Genomic DNA, 23,497 nt, shown 5'->3' with positions numbered 1-23,497 from the left:
TTTGTACTACGAGAATTGATATTTTTGGAAAAAACCTGACTCCCATAGTAAATAAAAGCCACCAGAACATAGGTTGGCTTTTTTAAAATCCAAATTAATCATTTTTATTCGTCATAAAATGAATGAGTACCTACATTTTTTTAAGAAAGTCAGCTACAATCTTTGTATTTTAACACCCTTTATCTAAGTTACTTTATCCCCTCATGTATAAATCGAACCAATATTATTTTAGATTAAAAACCGGAAGCGGATATTGTGTGAATAAAAAAATTAAGTAGTTCAACCATTGAAACATCAACCGTAGATGACAAATAACAACTTTTTTGTTTGCAATTTCAGTACGTGATTATCCAATGGGACATAAGATTATCTTTGACAGGAAATGTCAAGCACATACTTACATCGGACAATTATATTTGCGTATATTGTGAATTACAAAATTTAGAAACGAATTAAAGCTTGAAAATAAATAAAAAAATGCTAAACTACATGTTAAATTGCAAAAAATACCAAACGCAAATAAGTACCTAGGTACTTTCTTTTATGGAATTGCAAAAAAAAGAGTTTAATTTAATTATTACAGTGTCTTCAGTCTTCAAGTCTAGCTATGTGAGGGTTAGTACTCTAAAGTTCAATACATCCAAAAATTCGAAAATGTCTAAATGAACCCGTAAAAAACGAAACATTCCAACCTCCTTACACATACAGATTAAAACATTAAAAACTCCAACTAAACCTCAAAAGAATGACCCACAAACCATTACAGCATTATCCCGATGTCACACAAAAATATTATTATGCAACTCCAAAAAGGACTTAACACTTTTAACTACCAACCCAATAAAACAAAGTTATAATCCGTACAATTTAAAATGGTATAATCCCTTCGCTACTCGTAAGCGATCCTTTTGAGTCACTATGCCACCCAGAGAGATGGCAGATCGCTATCTTTTTCACTCCCCCGAGAAGACAATATCTTGCGTCCTTGTCCTTCGTTGTTTTTTTTTTCGAACATCCATTGAAGTTTGCTGTCAAAATAAGGATTATAAAAGAGTTTGGATCGCAGCATGTAATAGTGGTTAATCGGATTAAGGTTGCGTATTGTTGCATTTATTGAATTAGAAAGAGGTTTTTTTTATTCATTTTGCGTGATGTTTGCGCAATATGGATTGGTTACTTGTAATTTATGGAGCTATTTTTATGCTTAGAAAAGTAATTGTTATGTACTCAATCGATTTTTTTAAGTTAAAATTAAAACCCTTAGCAACAGAATAAAAAAACCCACGAACTTTTTACATCCAACCACTTTCGCTCGAAATTTCCGGGAAAACACCCAAAAATGTATTCTTTGTAGTACGAAACCTTATGAGCCTTATGACTATTGCATAACACGTTTTGAGAGGAATTAAAAAAAGTACAGTCAACAACAAAAAGTCGTCCAGTGAGTGATGACTTAATTTTTGGGACCTCCACCGAGCAACCGGACACTGGGTACAGACAGCAGCAGAAGTGCTTATCCATGATTAGAAATTTACCCTAAAATTCATAGACTGTACTGTAAATTGGTTAAAATTTACTTTGAAACAGGCGAGTTTCGACTCTTTGCGCCAGGCGAAAAGTTAAAATTCCTATATGACAATGTCAATTTTAAAGTGCCAAAAAGCTCTATAAATTTGGAGGTTAGCATATTTTGTTCCGAAATATCATTGGAATAGAGTGTGATTGTAGTGGTTAGTGACCCTAACTGGCTGTGCTGAAGGTCCCGGGCTCGATTCCAGCAGATATTTGTTTTCGTGTCTTGGGTGTTATTTATCAGCTGAAATCGTTGTCTAATAAACTAATAAATCCCCATGTTGCATAAATAGTTCGGTTATTGTTGTAATAAGCCCTTAATTTTTTTGCATAATACTTTCTTGACTATCCTTTTTGTAAAATGACCTATGGTCTGGAAATAAAGATAATTTTTTTATTTTTAATACTACTTATTTGTATTGTATAAGGTACCTATATGCTGCCAAAAGAATTTAATCGTCGTCGGCACAATGTCCAATAAGTTTTGAAGCACATCTCTTGCTGACTGTACTTTCGATATTTGATATGGCCGTGATATATGAGATTTCTCGATGCGCGACCACAATATCTCAAAAGAACACATTTGATATTTTGATGATATATTTTTTTGCTTCTCCTGTTATATTGATGGCAGCAGTCTTTTGAAATATTAACTAGATAATGATAAATCTACTGTCTGTACTATAATTTTTTTCTGTCTTAAAATAGTGGGCAAAGTTTTTGAATAAAATATGTCCTTAATTTAGTTTTTGGGCCGTTAGGTTTTCTGTTACAAATTAATTAAGAAATATTATTAAAACTGGTATTTTAATTAAGTGTAGGTTCACACTAGGCGACACGCAATAGCGACACGCAATAGCGACTAGACAAAGTAAATTTTCATACATTTTAATGACAACAAGACACACTCACGAGCAATGAAAAAGTTCCTAGAAGACTATAATCCACTGCTGGACGAAGGCCTCTCCAATAGCACACCGCTGGATGCAATCTACAGCTTTCCGCATTCAATCATTGCCACCTTTCGCAAGTTGTCACCCCATCTAGCCGGAGGGCGTCCCATAGGTAGTGACCTATGCCACTACAGTGGAGAGTTCCGGTGACATATGGAACGGCAATGGCAGATGGAACTTTTTCATCACTCGTGACGTGAGTGTATTGTACTGCCTCTGTGGTCTAGTGGTAGAAGCTTCGCTTCATGGCCCAGAGGTCGTGGGTTCGATTCCCGGGTGGGACCATCAATTTGTGTTACTAAATTGTGGTTCTAGGTTTGGTTAGGACATAGAAGGCCGATCACCTGATGTCCGAAACAGTGAAACGATCCATGCTGTCGGATGGGCATGTAAAGCAATCGGTCCTGCGCCTAGCTCTCTCCAGTCGTGTCGGTCAATCCGTCCCATTGGGCTATGAGAGTGATGGAACAGAGAGTGCTCCTGTGTACTGCGCACACACTTGGGTTGGACACTATAATCTACTACTCCTGCGTAGATGGCTGATCTCAAATGAGATTGGCCGCCGTAGTCGAAATTCGGCTAGGAGAACATTATTATTATTATTAGGTATTGTGGCAAATATTTGAGATAACGTCCACCCGCACTAGGACAGCGTGGTGGACTAGGCCTACCTTCCTTCATGGGATGTGGACCCGTACTCCAGTAGTGGAGACGTGATGGGTTGTGATGAATTTTAATAAAACTCTCTTTCTACTCATATGCCTTTCTATACGACTTACATAATACCACTAATATACATACATAATTATTATCAAACAAAACCCTTTTAGTGGATTCCATCAAATACATTTACACAAAAACCAAATCAAACATCATTAAAATACCTCGTCTATTATACAGCACCGGTCGGTGGACATCAAAGGTCGCGCGTCCGCCATCTTGACAGTAATTTGACAGCTGTCAAAATAGCGTTTAGTGCCGCCATGATGGATCGTTGCGATTGTTCCGTACGTTTAGAATGTTGAATTTGGCTCCAATATTATTAGTTATTGGTTTATTACCGTAGATGATTTTTTTAAAGGACTCGAACTAATGAAATGTAAAACCTTAGCATTGTAATAAGTAGGTACCAACTATGAATCGTTATTAATAACTGCAAGTGTACAACATGTACCTACTTGGATTTTCTAGTTATACTAAACGGAGAAGGTTATCATGATTTAAAAAACAAGAATTTTTCCCTTAGCTGGCTATTACCAAGCGATTCAACAAAATAACCTAATAAAAAATAAATATAGATGTCATTTTATAAACCTAAATCCTACCTACCTCTTCAAAAAGTTAAAAATCGCGGACCACACGCAGTTTTATGGTGTATTTATATACAAAAAAAACCTAAAACGACTTCGGCCAATCAATTAACATCAAAATTCACACAATAAACAACAAACTTGGACATCATTAAAACGAGCGGAAACAAAATTTGAGCTAAACAGATCTCGACGAAGTGTAAATTAGCCGAAAAATATAATATTGCTATCTTTTACCGTGTAGATTGGCGGTAGAGCGGCCATGCTAACTTTGCAACAAACTCTCTAAATCGATGAACAAGAATTATCACGCAGTCGGCACGCTTAATACAACGAGATAGAGCCGAGGTTCGCACAGCGCTCCGAAGCTTAGCCAACCACGACTCTATGTCGTCATATTAAGCGTGCTGATTGGCTGATAATTCTCGTTCGTTCATGTAGAGTGACCCCCCAGTCTCGCGTCGTAACGTTTCCGTTAAACGTTCCGTCGCGCATAAAAACGTCGGCACACGCATCCACTTCCACCAATCACCAATTAAACGTCACTAAAATTAGAACTCATCAACTCTCGCGCTCAGAATAATAAGTTCCAGCTCTACACTGCAATCATTAGTCTGTGGTCGACAGGAATTTGACAGATGCGCGCTCGCGCCAAATATTCTGTCTCAATGACAGCTCGCATGATTTACGCGGCAAACGTGAGCGCTAAAATAAATACGTGTTGGATTAAAAGAGGTAAATTAATATTAATAAAATTTTATTTTTAATCAGACCACACAAGGTGACAGGACGTGGATGAAAAGTTTACAGTTTGTTTTCGCTTTGATTCCATGTAATAACACTCGGGGTTATTTGTTCTAGCTGTGAGTGTAGTTATAGCACATGCCAGTCGTGAGAAATAAGATGTGTATGCATCATAGTGGCTTTTTAAATAGTTTTATAGTCATAAGCGATGAAAAAGTTTCATTTAAAAAACACTAAATGAACTTAAATTTAATTTAAAAAGATTTAAGTTTTTAGTTGCTAATAATTATTATTCGGATGCGCTATTAGTTAAATGTACTTACTTCGATTAAATTGATTCATATGTTTTTTATTTTCTCTTTTTATTTAAAAATATTAAAGTAACAATGCTTAAGTAATAATGAATTAAGTCAAATATAAAAATTTCCAATAAATCGTTAGGTGGGATATTTTACCGTGCCAATTTGACTCCAACGACACACACTTATTAAGAACTATAAATTGAAAAAGACCAATTTTAAAGTCTTAACTTTACACCTGAGTGAGAAAGCACGTGGGATGGACTTAAAGGCTTATGGCTACAATTTTATAGGTTCTCCAGTAGCTACAGAGTGTTCAAGAAGAGCTTTCGGGATATATATTTTTTTTTTTATCTTTATTTATTAAAGAGACTTAGGTCACTTACAATAAACTGTGACCATGTCAGTCTCATCGAGACATACACTATTTAAAGTACAAATATGTTGCTGTATACTGGAGTTTTTTTTCACGCGGAGAATTCGCAGTATTATTAATTTTATTCTTATAAAAACACAAGCTTTTGCCCTAAAGGATTTTTCGAGGAAATTCTGCAATAAGCATTCCTATTAAAAAACCGTATCAAAATCCGCTGTTTGAAACATACATATACATGGTATAGACAGATCTGCCGTCATTTTTTTTTTATACACGCACTCACGCCTTGTACTATTTACTCCCTTGCGGGGTAGGCAGAGGTGCATTGCTGCACCCACTTTTCGCCACAGTGTTATGTTAGTCCCAATGTAATAGGGGGCGGGCCTATTGCCATTTTACGGGCACATCCAAGACCCGAGAGCAAATATCTGTGTTTAAACAAATAACTGCCCCAGCCGGGAATCGAACCCGGGACCATCAGCTCAGTAGTCAGGGTCACTAACCACTACGCCGTCATAATAGAAAAAATCCCATGAAATAAATAAAGTAAATACCTACATTCATTTGACACAGAATCAAAATACCTTAACATACTTTAAGTGCGTTCCATAGTCACTAGAACAGCCTGTAGAATGCAATACAAGTGTAGATTGACAACTATATTGCGTCGCCCTGTGTGGTATGAATGTATGAAGTATGAAGCTATTCGCTGCCCACACTCAGTGGTCGCACTCTAGCTTAATAAAAACTTACGAACGACACATCTGTCGTAAAATTAAGACTCTAAGGGCCTTACCACAAAAACTTAGACAGTGTTTAGCAGATATTTAGAGCTGTCAAACGCCTACAAAATCTGCCAAATTTCGTTTTAAACACTCGTTAAACAGTGTTTAAAGTTTTTTGTAGTAGCACAGCTAGTGCCAATTTCCCCATAGTCGGTTAGAGCATAACCAGGTATTAGTAGTTGACTTTTGACACATCTGTCAAGATTTTTATATGGAGATGAAGTATAATTGATGAACCAATCCCTGTCCGTTAGATAACCGACTATGGAGAAATTGGGGCTTAATGCGACGAGATAAAGTCGTGGTTAGCGCAGCAGCCGGAACTAAACTTATTTTTTTAAAGCGATAAGCGTTAAATTTAACGATACAGTGCAACGTGGTCTTAGATTAATAATGTTAACGAGATGGAGCGTCAGTGCAAAAAACGTCACGTAAAATGACATCCCACTTTTTTTTAATAGTAATTAATATTTTTATTTATTTAATTATATGTTATTAATAATCAATACACATAAAAATCACATTGTTACCAACACATTTTATGGATTTAATAATCTGAAAATAAATTGATTTATTATTATTACAAAAAAACTTCTACCATTGAGCTTTTATTTTGAATTAGCTTTTATCTATTTGCTTTTATGTAGATATATTTAAAGATTAATTTTTCATTTTGAATATTGCTGAGGCTGCGTTCGAGCGTGCTGAGAGCGGTGGTAGCTCAGTCGGGTAAGCGCCCGCTTCTCAAGCAAGAGATGCGGGTTCGAATCCCGGCGCTGACATGTACCAATGAGTTCTTTTAACTTAAGTACAATGTATACCATCGCTCTTACGGTGAAGGAAAACATCGTGAGGATACCTGCATATCTAGATTTAGCACATCTAGATATGTGAACCCACCAACCCGCAGTGGACCAGCGTGGTGGGAAATGGTCCAAGCTTAGGAAGGCAGTTTAGACCTTGGGGATATGCACAAAGGTTCCACTCGAGAGAGCCAGGTGCAGGTACTTACACCCCCACAGAGAATAGAATAGAATAGAATAGAATTGCTTTTATGTAGACCCTGAGAAAGAACATAGGCTATTTTTTATCCCGGAATTCCCATGGGAAAACTTTTTAGGCGAAGCGAAGCTTACGGGAACAGCTAGTATGCTATATTTTACAAAGTATAACTTAGTCGGCGATACATAAATGGCAAATTCATAGGTACTAGAACGCAGCCTCTATTCTATTCTATTCTATTCTATTCTCTGTGGGGGTGTAAGTACCTGCACCTGGCTCTCTCGAGTGGAACCTTTGTGCATATCCCCAAGGTCTAAACTGCCTTCCTAAGCTTGGACCCTTTTCCACCACGCTGGTCCACTGCGGGTTGGTGGGTTCACATATCTAGATTTGCTTTATCTAGATATGCAGGTTTCCTCACGATGTTTTCCTTCACCGTAAGAGCGATGGTATACATTGTACTTAAGTTAAAAGAACTCATTGGTACATGTCAGCGCCGGGATTCGAACCCGCATCTCTTGCTTGAGAAGCGGGCGCTTACCCGACTGAGCTACCACCGCTCTCAGCACGCTCGAACGCAGCCTCAGCAATATTCAAAATGAAAAATTAATCTTTAAACCCAAGCAAGCTCGAATCGAACACTATAAAACTTAACGCCGAGGCCGGCTTATCGCTTAGAACGATGTCTTCCAGTGAACGCACTTTGCAAAGATCATTATACTGGACGGACATACTGACAAATTAATTCTGCGCAAGAGTTGACCCTTAGGGGTGGCACAAATCAAAATTATTATTGTAATGTTTTTTTGTTAATGGTGATGGTGCATTGTTTCGGATTTTTAAAAGACATTTTATTAGTATGTTATTGTAGATGTAGCAAAATTATCCAGGATGGTATACATATATTTTAGTTTGAAAGTATAAATATTTGTGTTCTTACTGTGATCTCTGTATACGTAGTACTTAGATAAACCTTTTATTTTAGTTAACGTCAAAATTGTTAATTTTATATAGATTTTTATTTAAGGTTGTCATAGATATTTTACGAAAATTGTGTACACTTTTAATAGGCTTTTACAAAAAAAATATAATTTTAAAAAATGATTTATTAATGTTATTTATTTAAGCTGCTGGTGTTCCATTTTTGAATAAATAAATATATTAAGATGAGTCAGTATATGAAAATATAATACATACAGGGATCTGTGGGGTTACCTACACCGAACTGTTATACAATTGTTATACAACAGCTAGGCACCGTACCACCATCGACACATTAGCAATTAACAATCATGAAACAGCATCGCTCGCTTGTCAAATCTTAGGTAACTTGTATGGGTCTGACAGATGTTTGGCATGCTTATAGATTTTTAATTGCTAATGTGTCGATGGTAGTACGGTACCTAGCTGTTGTATAACAATTATAACTTCTACCTTGCAACCTGTACTGTAATTTGTCTTTTTTCTTCTTATATGTAGTGTCGGTGACAAACACAGGATGACTAAACTAACTCAAGTCTTCATATATATCACCGTTGTAAAAGGATAGTATATTTACTGATTTAAATTCATTAATTAATTTATTTCTTTCTTTCTATCTATCTAGTGGCAAGGCGGCAACCCTAGCGTACAGTCTGGGTGGCCCGCTCGTCTGCGTGAAACAAAACCAACAAACCGAGGTGCGAGCGAGACGGGGCGCGCGTGACGTCACCACGGGCCTCTCTTTCACTCCACAGTGGATCTGCCGTTGCTAATGTTTCAGGAGGTTCACTCTCTAATTTCATTGGATTAAGTACTAGCTGTTCCCGCGCGCTTCGCTTCGCCTTAAAAACTTTTTCCGTGGGAATTCCGGGATAAAAAGTAGCCTATGTTCTTTCCCAGGGTCTAGACCGTATGTATACCAAATTTCATTCGAATCCGTTCAGTAGTTTTGGCGTGAAAGAGTAACAGACAGACAGACAGACACAGTTACTTTCGCATTTATAATATTAGTTAGGATGTACACTCACGAGCAATGAAAAGGTTCCACTGAGAAAAACACCAAATTACCTACTCCTAAACGGAAAAAGCTAGCTTTGTGAAGCCTTCACCATTATTGAAGTACATTTAACAGAGAATCAGGATATAAATAAGTACTGAAATAAAAACAATCATGTTTTGTTCAAACTTTAAATGAAATGTTTGAAAAAATTGGGGTCGTTTGGTGGTGGCTTTTTGTGAGTGGAACTATTTCATTGCCCGTGAGTGTATTTGGAAGTAGAAAAAAGTTTTCTCTTTTTTTATGGAATTGCTATACATACAGTGCTCCAAAATTGATAATGCGCATAGAAATCTTTGACAGATCGGTTGTTTTCGATTATGTGACACATGATATTGAGTCCTATTTCTTTCGAACAAGGTGCAAAATGCAAGTGTTATTTTTAAGGCTCTTACGATTTAATGATTCAGGTGTGAAGATCTGCATGTGTACTTCCTTCAAAATACTGGAGGGTCACTCTCTAAATCGACGACGAAAAAACGAACGAGAATTAAAATAATAAATAATAATAAATAAATATGTGGGGACATCTCACACACGGACATCCGACCCCAAGCTAGGCAGAACCTGTGTTATGGGTGTCGGACAGCTGATACATCTACACAAATACATAGATAGATAGATACTAAATATAAATATCAACACCCACGACCCGAGTACAAATATCTGTCTTTAAACAAATATCTGCCCCAGCCGGGAATCGAACCCGGGACCTTCGGCTCAGTAGTCAGGGTCACTAACCACTACGCCATTCGGTCGTCATTACAGTCAAACTATAAATAAAACTGACAATTGTCATGCAATCAGCACGCGACAACGAGATAGTAGCTATAAGCACGACTCTATCTCGTTGTATTAAGAGGAGACTATACCTTCGCGATTCTAGCGAAATAGATAAATACCTAAATAGGAAAATATTTGTTATCACTTGTGCTCTCATGCCCCGGGCACGGGTGCGATAGGGATGCACTGCAGCTCGCGACTAACAATAGGTACTTTTCTTAATGAAATTCTGGTTTCGGGAGAAAACGTTTTACACTAACTAAATATTAACCAATCTCTTAGTTTTTGGTGTCAATCGCTTCAGCATAATATATTCTAGGTTTATAGGTTTCGCTTTTTTTAAAATAAATGCATTGTTATTGTTCAACAAACGGCTTGATTTAACACACGAAAATTACGTTATTTGAGGTGCCTATAAGTTTGAATCTATAGAAAATTTTGAAAAAAGAAAAATCTGTAAACCTAGTTATACACTGAAAAAAATAATTTTTAGCAAAGTACCAATTTAGCTTGGTAAAAAATTATTCAGCTGCATTCAATCAAGACATATTTAAATTATGCAATTAAGCTTAGCTAATATTGTACAAGCAAGTATTGCTAAATATTCTTGGCTATTATTAACAAAGTACTCGTCTATTTCTAAATTACCAACTCGACTAAAAATTACCAAAACCATATTCGGTTGAAACTAAACAAGTTACATATTTATTACATAGTAAGTAAGTTATTTAATTTTAGTCATAATCATAGTTGGCTATAGTTTACACCGAGCTTGGTTAAAAATAGACAAGCTTACATTATTGTTTCATAATAAGTAAGTTATTTAATTTTGGATATAATCATAGTTGGCTAAAATTTTCAGTTACGAGTTTGGTTAAAAATAGACAAGCTTACATTATTATTTAATGATAAGAAGTAATTTATTTAATTTTAGACATCAACGTAGTTAAAATTAAATAACTCACTATGATGCATGTAACCGTGCCACCTATATATTGGTAAATAAGCACAGCTCATTAATTAACAATTGAGTGGGCGAATACTATTTATATCAATACAATAAGTTGGAGGTTAGAAGGGAGTTGGCAATAGCAATATATGTTTTTAAATTGTTGCGTGGTAGGGTCCATAACCCTGGAGTTTTGAGCCAGGTTGGTCTGTGCGCAGTGGACGGGCACGCGCGGCGCCGACGCCGGCCGCGGCTGCTGGCGGTGCCGGCGGCGCGCACCAACCTGCTGCAGGAGGCGCCGCTCACGCGCGCCCTACGCGTGCTAAACGACACCGCGGATATTGTCGATATATTCACCGTTTCCCTGAATGAGTTCACAAAAGTAACATTGGCTGTATTATGTAATTAGTTAAGTTTTTTATAGTTTATAGTTGTTTGTTTCACTGCACTACTGCATTAGAATAGTTCTGTAATAGTGGTGTAAGTATTTTGTAATAATAAATAATAAATAAATATCCGAGTAACTTGATAAAAAATAAACAAGGAATCGGCTACATAGCCTGAGATTTCGGCCATTTCTCCCAAATCATAGTCGCGTGACGGACGTGTCTGTTGAAGCTCCTCCCGAGGCGGAGGTCTTCACCTCTATCTCCAAGCTTTCGTTTACCAGACGGACTAATAAGAAAGATGAAGAAGACAAACTGTTAAGGCTTCACAATTACGCTTAGGCCTTGGACAGCTGTAGAACAAAGGTGTGAAGAGACCACAGAGACAAGGATAATTGCTTCAAAAGAGTTATCCACAGCTCAATACTTCAATGAATATGCTGCTCTTAAAAACCGAAAGGATATGTCCTGGTGAGTTCAGTTTATTTTTATTTTTTGTCTGCTTTAGTTTAAGTACTTTTGAATACGTCTATCTATTCTACCCCTACCCTACCCGACTCGTATAAAAATTCTAATACCTATGTTTTCTCATTCTTACCTATGTTTTTTACGGAATTTTGTTAAGCATCATAGGCAGTATCTATAGTTTAAATGATACCTATGTGATAACCAATATACAAGGGATATAAACTAAATAATAGCTAATAATCTATATTTCAGGTTCAGAGGAGACATCAAACATAGCATGTTTGCTGTTCATACCACCGTCCACCACCCTTAAGGCTGAAGAACGCAGCAAAAAAGATTTGACGTCCTTCAAAAGCAGAGACCACGGCCAGTATTATTCTTCATGTCAGAAGTTACTCCGATATCTGTACTATGGTAACAAGTAAGCTAACAAAATTTCTATAATATGGGCTCACTGTCACCTTTTATAATTATTGTCGGTGAATCCATTGATGCATGGATGTTTAAATTGTATTCTTAAGTTACTTCTCATCAAGCAAAATATTGTCTAATATTACTTTAATGTGTAAATTACATTAGGTACGATATATTCCTGATATGACCTACGCATCAAAGATATCGATGATCATAGATATTGACAATTTTTTAACTAAAAATCATTTCCAATTACTGAAATACTTAAAATGGCCTTGGGTTAAGACACATTTTATTTTGTCTAGTAAGTGTTTTGGGTGTGATTCTTTGACGGTTTGTAATGAAGCTCAACCAGAACATTTTATAATAGAAAACGAACAATATGTAAAGAATTTATTGCACTTTAATTTTTTTTGGTGTAAAAACTGTTTAGAGTGTAGCATTTATGATCATTTTCCCGATGATGAATGTGAATTATGTTTGATTTAGATCTATTTAAAAGTTTATATGACGGTATTATTGGGTTGTATAAAAGTTAGGTCATTACATACCTATTATCTTAGCTTATTCTATATTTATTATCTTATGTTCTGGCTAATCAACTAAAAGTATAAATTTATGTAAAGTAACTTGCTAACATTACAATAACTGTCATTTGTTTTTTTATGTAAACAATTTATTAACAAACACAGTTTCTTGATATTGTGTACTAGTTTTAAGATTAATTCTTATAACAGAGTAGTTTGTTACCTGAAATGACTGTATGGTGTACTGAATAAAGCTAATTTCGTATGTACATAATTTTCTTTCATTTTTTTTCTTAGGCGGGTTTACTGGGTAACCATAGCTAAAATACTTTGTTGCAAGTACCATTTTAAACGACCACATATCTAACTACATATTTTCAGTATGAGCTGACCTTGTATAATGGCTTTACGTAAAGTCATAGTTCAGCATACTGAAAATATATAGCATAATAGATATGTGTCGTTTAAAATGGTACTTGCAACAAAGTATTTTAGCTATGGTTACCCAGTAAACCCGCCTAAGAATACAAAGTAACTTGGCTAAATATACCAATCTTAATTGACTAGAAAGAACATAGTGTATTAGATTGGAAGTACCCAGTAACTTGGCTACGTATACCAATATGAATTGAGTAGAAATAACCAAGTAGATTAGCTATCCCTACCCAATAAATTGATTATCATTATCAAGCTTCTTGTCTAGTTTTACGAAGCGACATATTTGAGCCTACTAAATTACTTTGCTAAACACAACAAAGCCCGTTGGTTGTGGCGACAGTTGTGTTCATTTCTTCAACCAAGTTAGTTGTTGCAGTTACAGATTGAATTGATTTGTAATACTAAGAAGCTTGAGTATTTTTAACAAAGTAACTCGATTTACTATAGAAAATAGGTTTGTTAAGTTTACTAAGAGAATAGATTAGAAGAAACCAATCTTGTATACGTATTTTTGAGCAACTTACTGGGTTAACATTACCAACATACGTTAACAAAGTTGACTTGTATAATTTTAGCAACAAACTTTGCAGGCTCCCTCCGAAGCAAGTTACTCGGTTGTAAATAGCAGCGGCTTGTTTATTTATAGCTGTTAATTTTTTTCAGTGTACCTTGTATGAATAACATACTAAAAAATCATGGAGATTGGATAATATTTAGAGGTAGTAAAACGTTTTCTCTTTTTGTATGGACGAGCAAGTGCTATACTCTACTCTTAAGCATGCGGATTGCACGACAGCGACAGCTCTCGTTCGTTCGTTTTTCGTAAGTATAAAGTAACCCTCCAAGTACTGTTGTGGCGAAAGTTAAAGGTGTTAATTGGTAGCGGGCGACATGACGTTGCAGCCAGCGACTTTGCGAAAAGTCGTATTATCCTTATCCTTATCCTTACTATATATTAATATTATATTATATATTATATAATATTATAAATGCGAAAGTAACTGTGTCTGTCTGTCTGTTACTCTTTCACGCCAAAACTACTGAACGGATTTGAATGAAATTTGGTATACATACGGTCTAGACCCTGGGAAAGAACATAGGCTACTTTTTATCCCAGAATTCCCACGGGAAAACTTTTTAAGGCGAAGCGAAGCGCGCGGGAACAGCTAGTACATAATAAACCATAACGAAAAAGGGGGGTGTTATAAATTTAACGTGTCTGTGTATCTGTATGACTGTGTGTCTGTGTATCTTTGTGTGTGTATATGTATCTGTCTGTGGTACCGTAGCTCCCAGACGGCAGAATCGACTTTATAGTTTGACTGTCATGTATTTTCTTGCTTATGTTGTGTAGCTAGTTAGTAGTAGATAGTAATACACTTGAAAGAAAGAAAGAAAGAAAAACTTTATTTGGCTTAGACAGCAATATTAATTTACAAAGAAAGATGCAAGGAAATATATATATACTTGCATGCATACATTATAGGTTTATATAATGATAAGAGCGTACCGCCAACAAACTGTTACTTTGGCGAAACAAAATAGTCGTAAGTTTTTATATGAATAAATAAGTTAAAAAAAAATCCACCTGAACAACACAGATACACAGAAACGTAAAACTCATTACACCCCTCTTCAAAAAAAACACCTAACTACGAATTGAAAATTAACCTACTCCATTCCTATATTAAACTCCCCCATCTTATTCCCCTAACCAGAAATCTTACGCACTTGTAAACATTCAGTTAATAACCGGAGACGCCCTTCTTATCTCCACGCGCAGGCGATAGGCCCGCGGGGGCTGTTGCCGAATAGCACCCTTAGAGTAACAATATACGGACGAGATGGAGTGTGCGTGCAAAGAAACATCTCGACATTACACACATTACCACTGAGCTCTTATTTTGAATAGGTGATATAATATAGATTTTTATACGTGCATTGGTCATTTTATTTTATTTTTACTTTTACATTTTCGTGGAGAACAGCCTATTTGTTAATAACGAAATATTACTTATGTAGGTACACATAACAACTTGATGCCATATAACTATGGTTTTCATTAGGTTGAACTTAAAACGGTTTGACAGTAAACAAAATGCGGACAGTGTTTTGCTTTGTTTATGTAGGTACTAGCTGTTCCCGCGCGCTTCGCTTCGCCTTAAAAAGTTTTCCCGTGGGAATTCCGGGATAAAAAGTAGCCTATGTTCTTTCCCAGAGTCTAGACCGTACATATACCAAATTTCATTCAAAACCGTTCAGTAGTTTTGACGTGAAAGAGTAACAGACAGACAGACAGGCACACAGACAGACAGACACAGTTACTTTCGCATTTATAATATTAGTTAGGATGTCATCACCATGACTTTGTATAATGCACCATCTTGTTCGTATATTGTTAATCTGAGTCACGCGCAGGCGATAGTCCCTTGCGGAGGCTATTGCCGAATTGTAGCAACACGTGTCGTATCTACCCTATCCTGTACAGTAGGGGAACCGGGAAATGATTTTCCTAGTTAAATAAATAAATATGTGGGGACATCTCACACACGGCCATCCGACCCCAAGCTAGGCAGAACCTGTGTTATGGGTGTCGGACAGCTGATATAATATCTACACAAATACATAGATAGATAGATACTAAATATAAATATAAATATTAACACCCAAGACCCGAGTACAAATATTTGCCTTTAAACAAATATCTGCCCCAGCCGGGAATCGAACCCGGGACCTTCGGCATAGCAGTCAGGGCCACTAACCACTACGCCATTCGACCGTCGAGATAGTAGGTTATGTACACTTGAGACTCTTGAGAGCAATGAAAAAGGTCCAGTGACAATAGCACCAAATTATACTAATACTAGTGTTAGAAGGAATTATTCACAACAGCTTTGTGGCCGGACTCTTATCTCGAGGAATAACACAGAATAGAAGAAAGTTGTCTATGACAATGTATTGTCTATGGACGGAGCGTTTTTCTGACGTTTACCGGCATCTTGTTCTCAAGTATAAATTGCGCATGGCTTCATGATTTTAATTTAACCGAATCCTAAAACTATTAACATAGTAAGTAAGTAACTATTTTAACGTTTAAAACTAGCTTAATGACGCCGTCTGCAATATTGAGATACTAGCTGTTCCCGCGAGCTTCGCTTCGGCTTAAAAAGTTTTCCCGTGGGAATTCCAGGATAAAAAGTAGCCTATATTCTTTCTGAGGGTCTAGACTATCTGTATACCAAATTTCATTCAAATCCGTTCAGTAGTTTTGGCGTGAAAGAGTAAAAGACAGACAGACAGTTACTTTCGCATTTATAATATTAGTTAGGATTAGGATTACCGACTAAAACCGCAAAATTATTATTTAGATAATTATTTGGTGTCGGCATTTTGTAAGTGGGAATTTTTCAGTGCTCGTGACCTCGTGAGTGAAATAAGGAGCGTCCATAAGGGTTCGACGACCGAATGGCGTAGTGGTTAGTGACCCTGACTACTGAGCCGAAGGTCCCGGGTTCGATTCCCGGCTGGGGCAAATATTTGTTTAAACACAGATATTTGTACTCGGGTCTTGGGTGTTGATATTTATATTTAGTATCTATCTATCTATGTATTTGTGTAGATATATCAGCTGTCCGACACCCATAACACAGGTTCTGCCTAGCTTGGGGTCGGATGGCCGTGTGTGAGTTGTCCCCAAAAAAATAAAAAAATAAGGGTACATTTACATCGCATATGACTCAGTGGTTCATACTTCGTGACCCGCACTGTACCGTTTTAAGAGAAGGGTCTAGGAGGGTGGCGGGTTTATCTTAACACATGTTTCTGTGATTACCGTGAAGTGGTAAACAGATTATTGTTGTTTGTTTTATTCAATTCACTCATTAATTATGCAATAAGTAATATATTTTCTTTTTAATACTTGAATTTCTTAAAGTACAACAATGACTTTGAGCCACTTTAACCTTAATGTACCTATTGTACCGATACTATGTTAACTGTTAACTGTGAATTACTCAAAATTCTTAAGTTTTTTGATATATTTTTTTAAATACTATTTAATTTTTAAGTTAAGTACAAATTTTAAGTTCTTAAAAGTTTTAATATTTTTGTTTTATGTTTTAGATGTTTAAATTTTATGTTTTCAAGTTTCTCAGCTTACATTTTTGATTTATTTTAAGTATGGTGTCAATAAAGACTTTTTAATTTTTTTTTTAATTTTTTATTATTACAGGTACTTACGAAATATGTCTTATGAACTTGCAATATTAGGTGCCTATCGTAGCCTCGTCGTGACGAGCAATAATAATATCGCGCGCAAACCAACTGTCAAAACTGACAGGCCGCCATCTTGCCTCCGCACAACGACGAGTTACTCAGTCAATAAGTTCTCCGATAATTACTGGAGTAATCAGTCAAGTAACCCCTTCTTAACCTTAAGAAAATGCCTTTCCTTAATGACCAGGGCATCCATTTTGCACGTAATTATTCCGAGGCGTCGGAGGAACGTCTTCACATGTTGTCTATGGTCGTTTTAGTTTGCCTAATGGTTCTGTTTTACTTCCTCAGACGTGCCAGGAATGGACTAAGTTGATTAACTGTAATTATGCTTAAATGTTTTGCTCTCTCTTTTTGCTTTACTTTTTAAGTAGGCTAAGTAGGACTTACCTACTAAGCTATACATGGTGTTGCAAAAAGGATATACTAAACCGAATCCAGCATGTGCACTTGTGCAGCATGTTATATCTAAGCCCGAAACTGAAATCAGAATTTCAAAATTCGCGGCCTAGTAAGTATACCCTTTTTGCAACACCATGTATAAGTCAGAATCAAGTAAGAAAAAATAATTACTTAAACTAATTAATGTAGTTAAGTATGGCCCGCTTATTATTGTTGTAAAGTAGCGATTCCTAATTAGAGTTAGGAAATAAAAAGCAGCAAACTTAAATATGTATATTATCAAACAATAAAACCTCAATATACAGGTAAAGCTCAAGTAAAGCTTTGATCAAAGAGAAGATAAACCGTGGTTTTATTTTTTAATAAGGCCGCGTGCGAGACTATGGAATGTAATCATACAGCCATGCTTGGAACATGTAATTTTTACCGTAAACATCCACCATTTTAATGATCAATAGAGCAATATAAGGCGCTACATTCAAATACAATGTAAATTGTTACTGAATAAATACAATACAATACAATACATTGAAAGCTAGAGAGGTCTTAGACATTTCATGACATTTTATAAACTTTCTTACTGATAAATACTGAAATATTGTGGTTTACATTCTAAACAACTTCAGTTCTATACGACTTTTGGAAATTACTGAAAAAATAGTCACTTACTCTAGAGACTTCTCATGTTTAAAGGTATCTACAAGTAGCAAGAGGGAACAAACAACTAAAGAACGAGAGCTGTCAAGCAATCGGTTTGTTTGACACAACGACATAGAGTCGTGGTTAGCAAGCTTCAAAAGTGTTCGTTAATTATTATTATTATTATTCATAAACACTCACACCTTGTACTGAGGTACTCCCTTGCGGGGTAGGCAGGGGTGCATTGCTGCACCCACTTTTCGCCAGTGTTATAGTCCCAATGTAATAGGGGGCGGGCCTATTGCCATATTACGGGCACATCCAAAACCCGAGAACAAATATCTGTGTTTAAACCAATATCTGCCCCGGCCGAGAATCGAACCCGGGACCTTCGCCACAAGAGTCAGCGTTGCTAACCGCTGCGCCATCCGGTCGTCAAAAAAGTTTTCGTTTTGTTTCCTAAGCTAGACTGGCCCCTTAGCTGGGCTGAAATAAGCAGTTACGCCGCCGTTATTAACGCGTTCAGAAGTTGCCAATTAAAATAGTTGCGAAGTTAGTTGTTTAAAGGAGGGCGTGAGGTAGGTACTGTTGGGGTCACCCTATAGCTGACGAAGTGCTGTGCTAGCCACGGCTCTGTCTCGTTGCATTAGGGCGCCTTCAAATTAGTCCCTAATTGTCGGAGAGGAAATCTATGATTGAACGATTCGTGTGTCTGTAAAGTGCAAACGTAAACGGTTCTAAGCTCACTTAAAATCTTTTAAAACAAAGAGTAGTTTGTAAAAAAAATACGTTCATCAGAAACAGCAGCAACTTGGCAAACATTGTCTCGTTATCAGCAGTAGGTAGGTAGGACTGGTCCACCGATTTAAAGTCGCTCAGCGTGCTATGGAGAGTGCTATGCTTGGGGTTTCTCTGATCGATCGTATCAGAAATGAGGTTATCCGTCAGAGGACTAAGGTTACCGACATCGCTGTCATAGGCTGGGCTGGTCATATCTGTCGAAGAACCGATAACCGTTGGGGTAGACGAGTTCTCGAGTGGAGACCACGAACAGGCAAACGCAGCGTAGGACGCCCTCCTGCACGCTGGACTGACGACCTTAGGCGGGTGGCGGGTAGTGGTTGGATGAGGAAGGCCGAGGACCGAGTGTTGTGGCGCTCCTTGGGATGGGCGTATGTCCAGCAGTGGATGATTATTGGCTGATGATGATCAGTTGGTAATCATCCACCGTAGAACACAGGTCTCTACCAAGCAGCACCACAATCTGTCCTCGGCCTTCCTCATCCAACCAATATCACCTATCCAAAAGAGCGGTGTCATTTTAAAGCGGCAGCGCTGCAAAATTCCAAATTTCGAATTTGGAATCGGTTGTAAGTTGTAATTTTAAAATTAGAACGTTCCACCGCCCTCCCCCGCCGCGGCGCGTGACGTGTGACTGACATTTAATTGGAAAACTTAGCGCGGGCAGAATTGAAATTTCACGCGGGAAAGCCGTTCCTCGGAATAAGGAGTCGGAGAGCCAAGAGTAGGTTTTTCTTAACCAATCGAACAGTGAATAAAGATTCAAATTTGTATGGGCTAACTCGGCTAACTAACTAAAGCGTGTGATTTATGTGGGTGTACAAATAAAGAATATTCTATCTATATCTATCTATCTAAAGTTTCTTTGAGCAATTCTGTTTGTTTCAGAGTCTGGCCATTACATTATTATTTGTTATTCCAAAGTACGGTTCCTAATTAAAAGGAAAAACTTATAAATTATAATATCGACTTTCATTATTCTGAAATAGGGTTAAATATAAAACGCATTATTTACTGTCAGTTGCACACCTGAGCACGTAAAGTTAAGTAAAACTAGAGTATGGTAAGCAGGGCCGTGATTGGCTGAATTATCGTTGAGTAGAATTTAAGTTCATGCTTAGGTACATTTACACAAGTGAGAAACTGGGTAATTCTAAATAGATTTTTTGTCGGTACTTTTGATTATATAGTTGGTTGTGTAGTTGTGTAATTGACCGTGTCTAAACGACCTATCGGCAAACATCAATAACACTTATGAATAAAAATATGGCTGTAAAAAACCGTAAAGCCACTTTAACACCTTAGCTTAGCTTAACTAGGTACATGGTGCCTGCCATATAAGTGGTTGCTTAGTTAGGTACCTAGGTAACTCTGTAGGTAATTGTGAAAAATCTATGTTGCGATAAGGTAAATTGAGCGGTGGTAGCTCAGTCGGGTGAGCGCCCGCTTCTCACGCCAGAGATGCGGGTTCGAATCCCGGCGCTGACATGTACCAATGAGTTCTTTTCTGAATTTAAGTACAATGTATACCATCGCTCTTACGGTGAAGGAAAACATCGTGAGGAAACCTGCATATCTAGATTTTTAGCACATCTAGATATGTGAACCCACCAACCCGCAGTGGACCAGCGTGGTGGGAAAATGGTCCAAGCTTAGGAAGGCAGTTTAGACCTTGGGGATATGCACAAAGGTTCCATTCGAGAGAGCCAGGTGCAGGTACTTTACACCCCCACACAGAATAGAATAGAATAGAATAGAAGGTAAATAAATACTATCTTTAAGACAAACAAAACATTTTATGTCACGCATAAAATGTTTGGACTGGCTAAATAGATTTTCAGTAGTAGGGTGAAATTTTATGTGGTAACAGTGATACTAAGTATAATGGGTATACAGAATGTTGCAAAAATCGGAAATAGGTATACATTATAATAGTTAGGAAAACAAGAATTTGCTATTCCAAAGAACCTTTATTACCTAATCACGTGACTTTTAACTATTATATTGATTTACTTATAGAGAATAATTTTTTTTCGACACACTAGGTGTTACAAATTATCTGTGAAATGTTTCATATAAGTTTTCGCTAACTAGAGGAGCCACTTTATAAACGGAAAAATGTAAGTACATTCATATAAATTGTTGTACTCTATCAAACCCCCTTGAGAGGACTTTTAATTCCCCGATAGTACATAGTACATGGGCGGCTGAATGGTGTAGTGGTTGCTATGCCGAAGGTCCCGGGTTCGATTCCCGGCTGGGGCAGATATTTGTTTAAAGACAGTTATTTGTACTCGGGTCTTGGGTGTCGATATTTATATTTAGTATGTATCTATCTATGTATTTGTGTAGATATATCAGCTGTCCGACACCCATAACACAGGTTCTGCCTAGCTTGGTGTCGGATGGCCGTGTGTGAGAAGTCCCCACATTATTATTATTTATTTTATTTACATACTATACAGGGCCTCTAGTACCGGTTTTGCAATTTACGTACTTAAACGAAAAAAGTTTTGGTTTTCTTCTGTCACCTGACATTATCTGTCAAAAGTTTCATGATAGTTCCTGCTAGAGGCGCCCCTTTATATGCGTGAAAACGGAAACTTTTATAGTTTTCGACAATCTATCAAACCTGACGGTCTAGAACTTACAGGTTTGATAATAATAGGAGAAGGTAACCAAAACTTTATTCGTTTACGTAAATTGCAAAACCCGTACTAGAGGCCAGGTATATTAGGTATATAGCATACATAAATATAAATACACATCAACGCCACATAACGGGCAATTATTTCGCATATTTAGCTAACAATATTAATGCGCACTGTCACACATAATAGACTTATTATCTCTCCCAATAAATTACAATTCAAGATGGCGTCTCCCTTTGATCTAGCCGCGGCTGCGCAAACGCATGTATTCATTAGCGTAATTATACGTGATTAGCGATTGTAACTCGTTTATATCGGGTTTGTAGAAGATTTTTGTATAGGCGATAATTGTTTTGAAGCGTCCGTAGTCGAGCTGGCTTCGGTGATCGTAACTGCATTGCGATTCTGTAAAATCAGACATCTCACTTCGATCTTCATTCTCCCTTCACCTTTCACTTCACTTTCGAACAGTTATGATTATGATTATATGTCATCTCATACATTATTTGTCAAAATCTCGAAATTCGAAGTGTCTACGGAAATTACAGAATGCCAATTCGAAAATTCACTCTGGATTCAGAATCGAGTTTTGACAATTAGCTTTATAGAATCGCAATGCTGATCACTGAGGTTAAGCAACTGGCACGGTCAGCCATTGGATGGGTGACTGATTTCAAGTGATTCTTTTCTGGACGCTTCCGTGCTTCGGACGGCACGTTAAGCCGTGGGTCCCGGTTGCTTCTTCGGCAGCAGTCGTTAAGCCTAGTCGGGCAGCTTGAAAATATCTGACAGTCGGTTTGCCCGCTTACCAGTGAGCATATGTATGTATGTATACGATAATTGTTTCCTCGTTTCGTAATCCGAAGATGTGCGATGTAGCTATGCTGCAGACATGTGAAAGGGACGCTACAAAACTCAAACCAACTTACCAAACCCAAAAGTTTTCTGGTAGAGATTGCTATAAGCAATAATTCCGCCTTTTGTACTGTACTTATTTTTAAGTTCTATTTTGTATTGTTTCTGAATTTGGTGCAAATAAAGAGGATTGTAATATTGTAATACCCTGATTACACATTACACCTACTGAGTAGAGTGTCGAGACTTGAGGGTTACTTTATACTAACGGAAAACGAACGATCGACCTCTTCAACAGCACTCCGAAACTTAGTTTTTCGTAATATAGAGTGCCCCCTGCATATTTTAACTACCCCCGTAACCCTCAACGGCCCATAGCACGCATACAAAATCCTTTCCTTTCATACAATTAAAAATAACATAATTATATAAGACTAGCCAGAATCCTTAAAAAAATTTCCCGTGGGAATTCCGGGATAAAAAGTAGCCTATGTTCTTTCTCAGGGTCTAGACCATATGTATACCAAATTTCATTCAAATCCGTTTAGTAGTTTTGCCGTGAAAGAGTAACAGACAGACAGACAAACAGACAGACACAGTTACTTTCGCATTTATAATATTAGTTAGGATGAATCGACCAGAGAGAGATCCAGTGTCCAGCTACGTTGACAAATGACTATAATTTGGTTAATCAAAGGTCTCGTTAGTAATAAACGAATTTCTTTCAAGATTTTCACAATAGATGGCGGAGCACGTTTGTTTGGGTAACTAATTTAATTTTATAGCTGAGTAAATCGTAAAATACTTATATACATTCAGATTTTATTGCT

The 23,497-nt window shown here is 37.1% G+C and overlaps 1 protein-coding gene and 1 long non-coding RNA gene across 3 annotated transcripts in view; one reads left to right on the top strand and one right to left on the bottom strand.

Moving 5' to 3' along the window:
- Window positions 1–23,497, bottom strand: part of LOC119692182 (homeobox protein invected) — an 83,375-nt gene that overhangs the window by 20,621 nt on the left and 39,257 nt on the right. The gene's annotated exons all lie outside the window — the stretch shown is intronic.
- On the top strand, window positions 11,332–12,877 carry LOC119694613. The gene is made up of 2 exons (XR_007267341.1): window positions 11,332–11,668; window positions 11,918–12,877. It is a non-coding gene; the product is annotated as an uncharacterized LOC119694613 (long non-coding RNA).

The sequence above is a fragment of the Plutella xylostella genome, chromosome 2, assembly GCF_932276165.1.
Source record: "Plutella xylostella chromosome 2, ilPluXylo3.1, whole genome shotgun sequence".
Classification (NCBI taxonomy): Eukaryota; Metazoa; Arthropoda; class Insecta; order Lepidoptera; family Plutellidae; genus Plutella; species Plutella xylostella.
The sequence above is the reverse complement of the archived record's forward strand: the minus strand, read 5'-3'. Positions and strand labels throughout refer to the sequence as shown.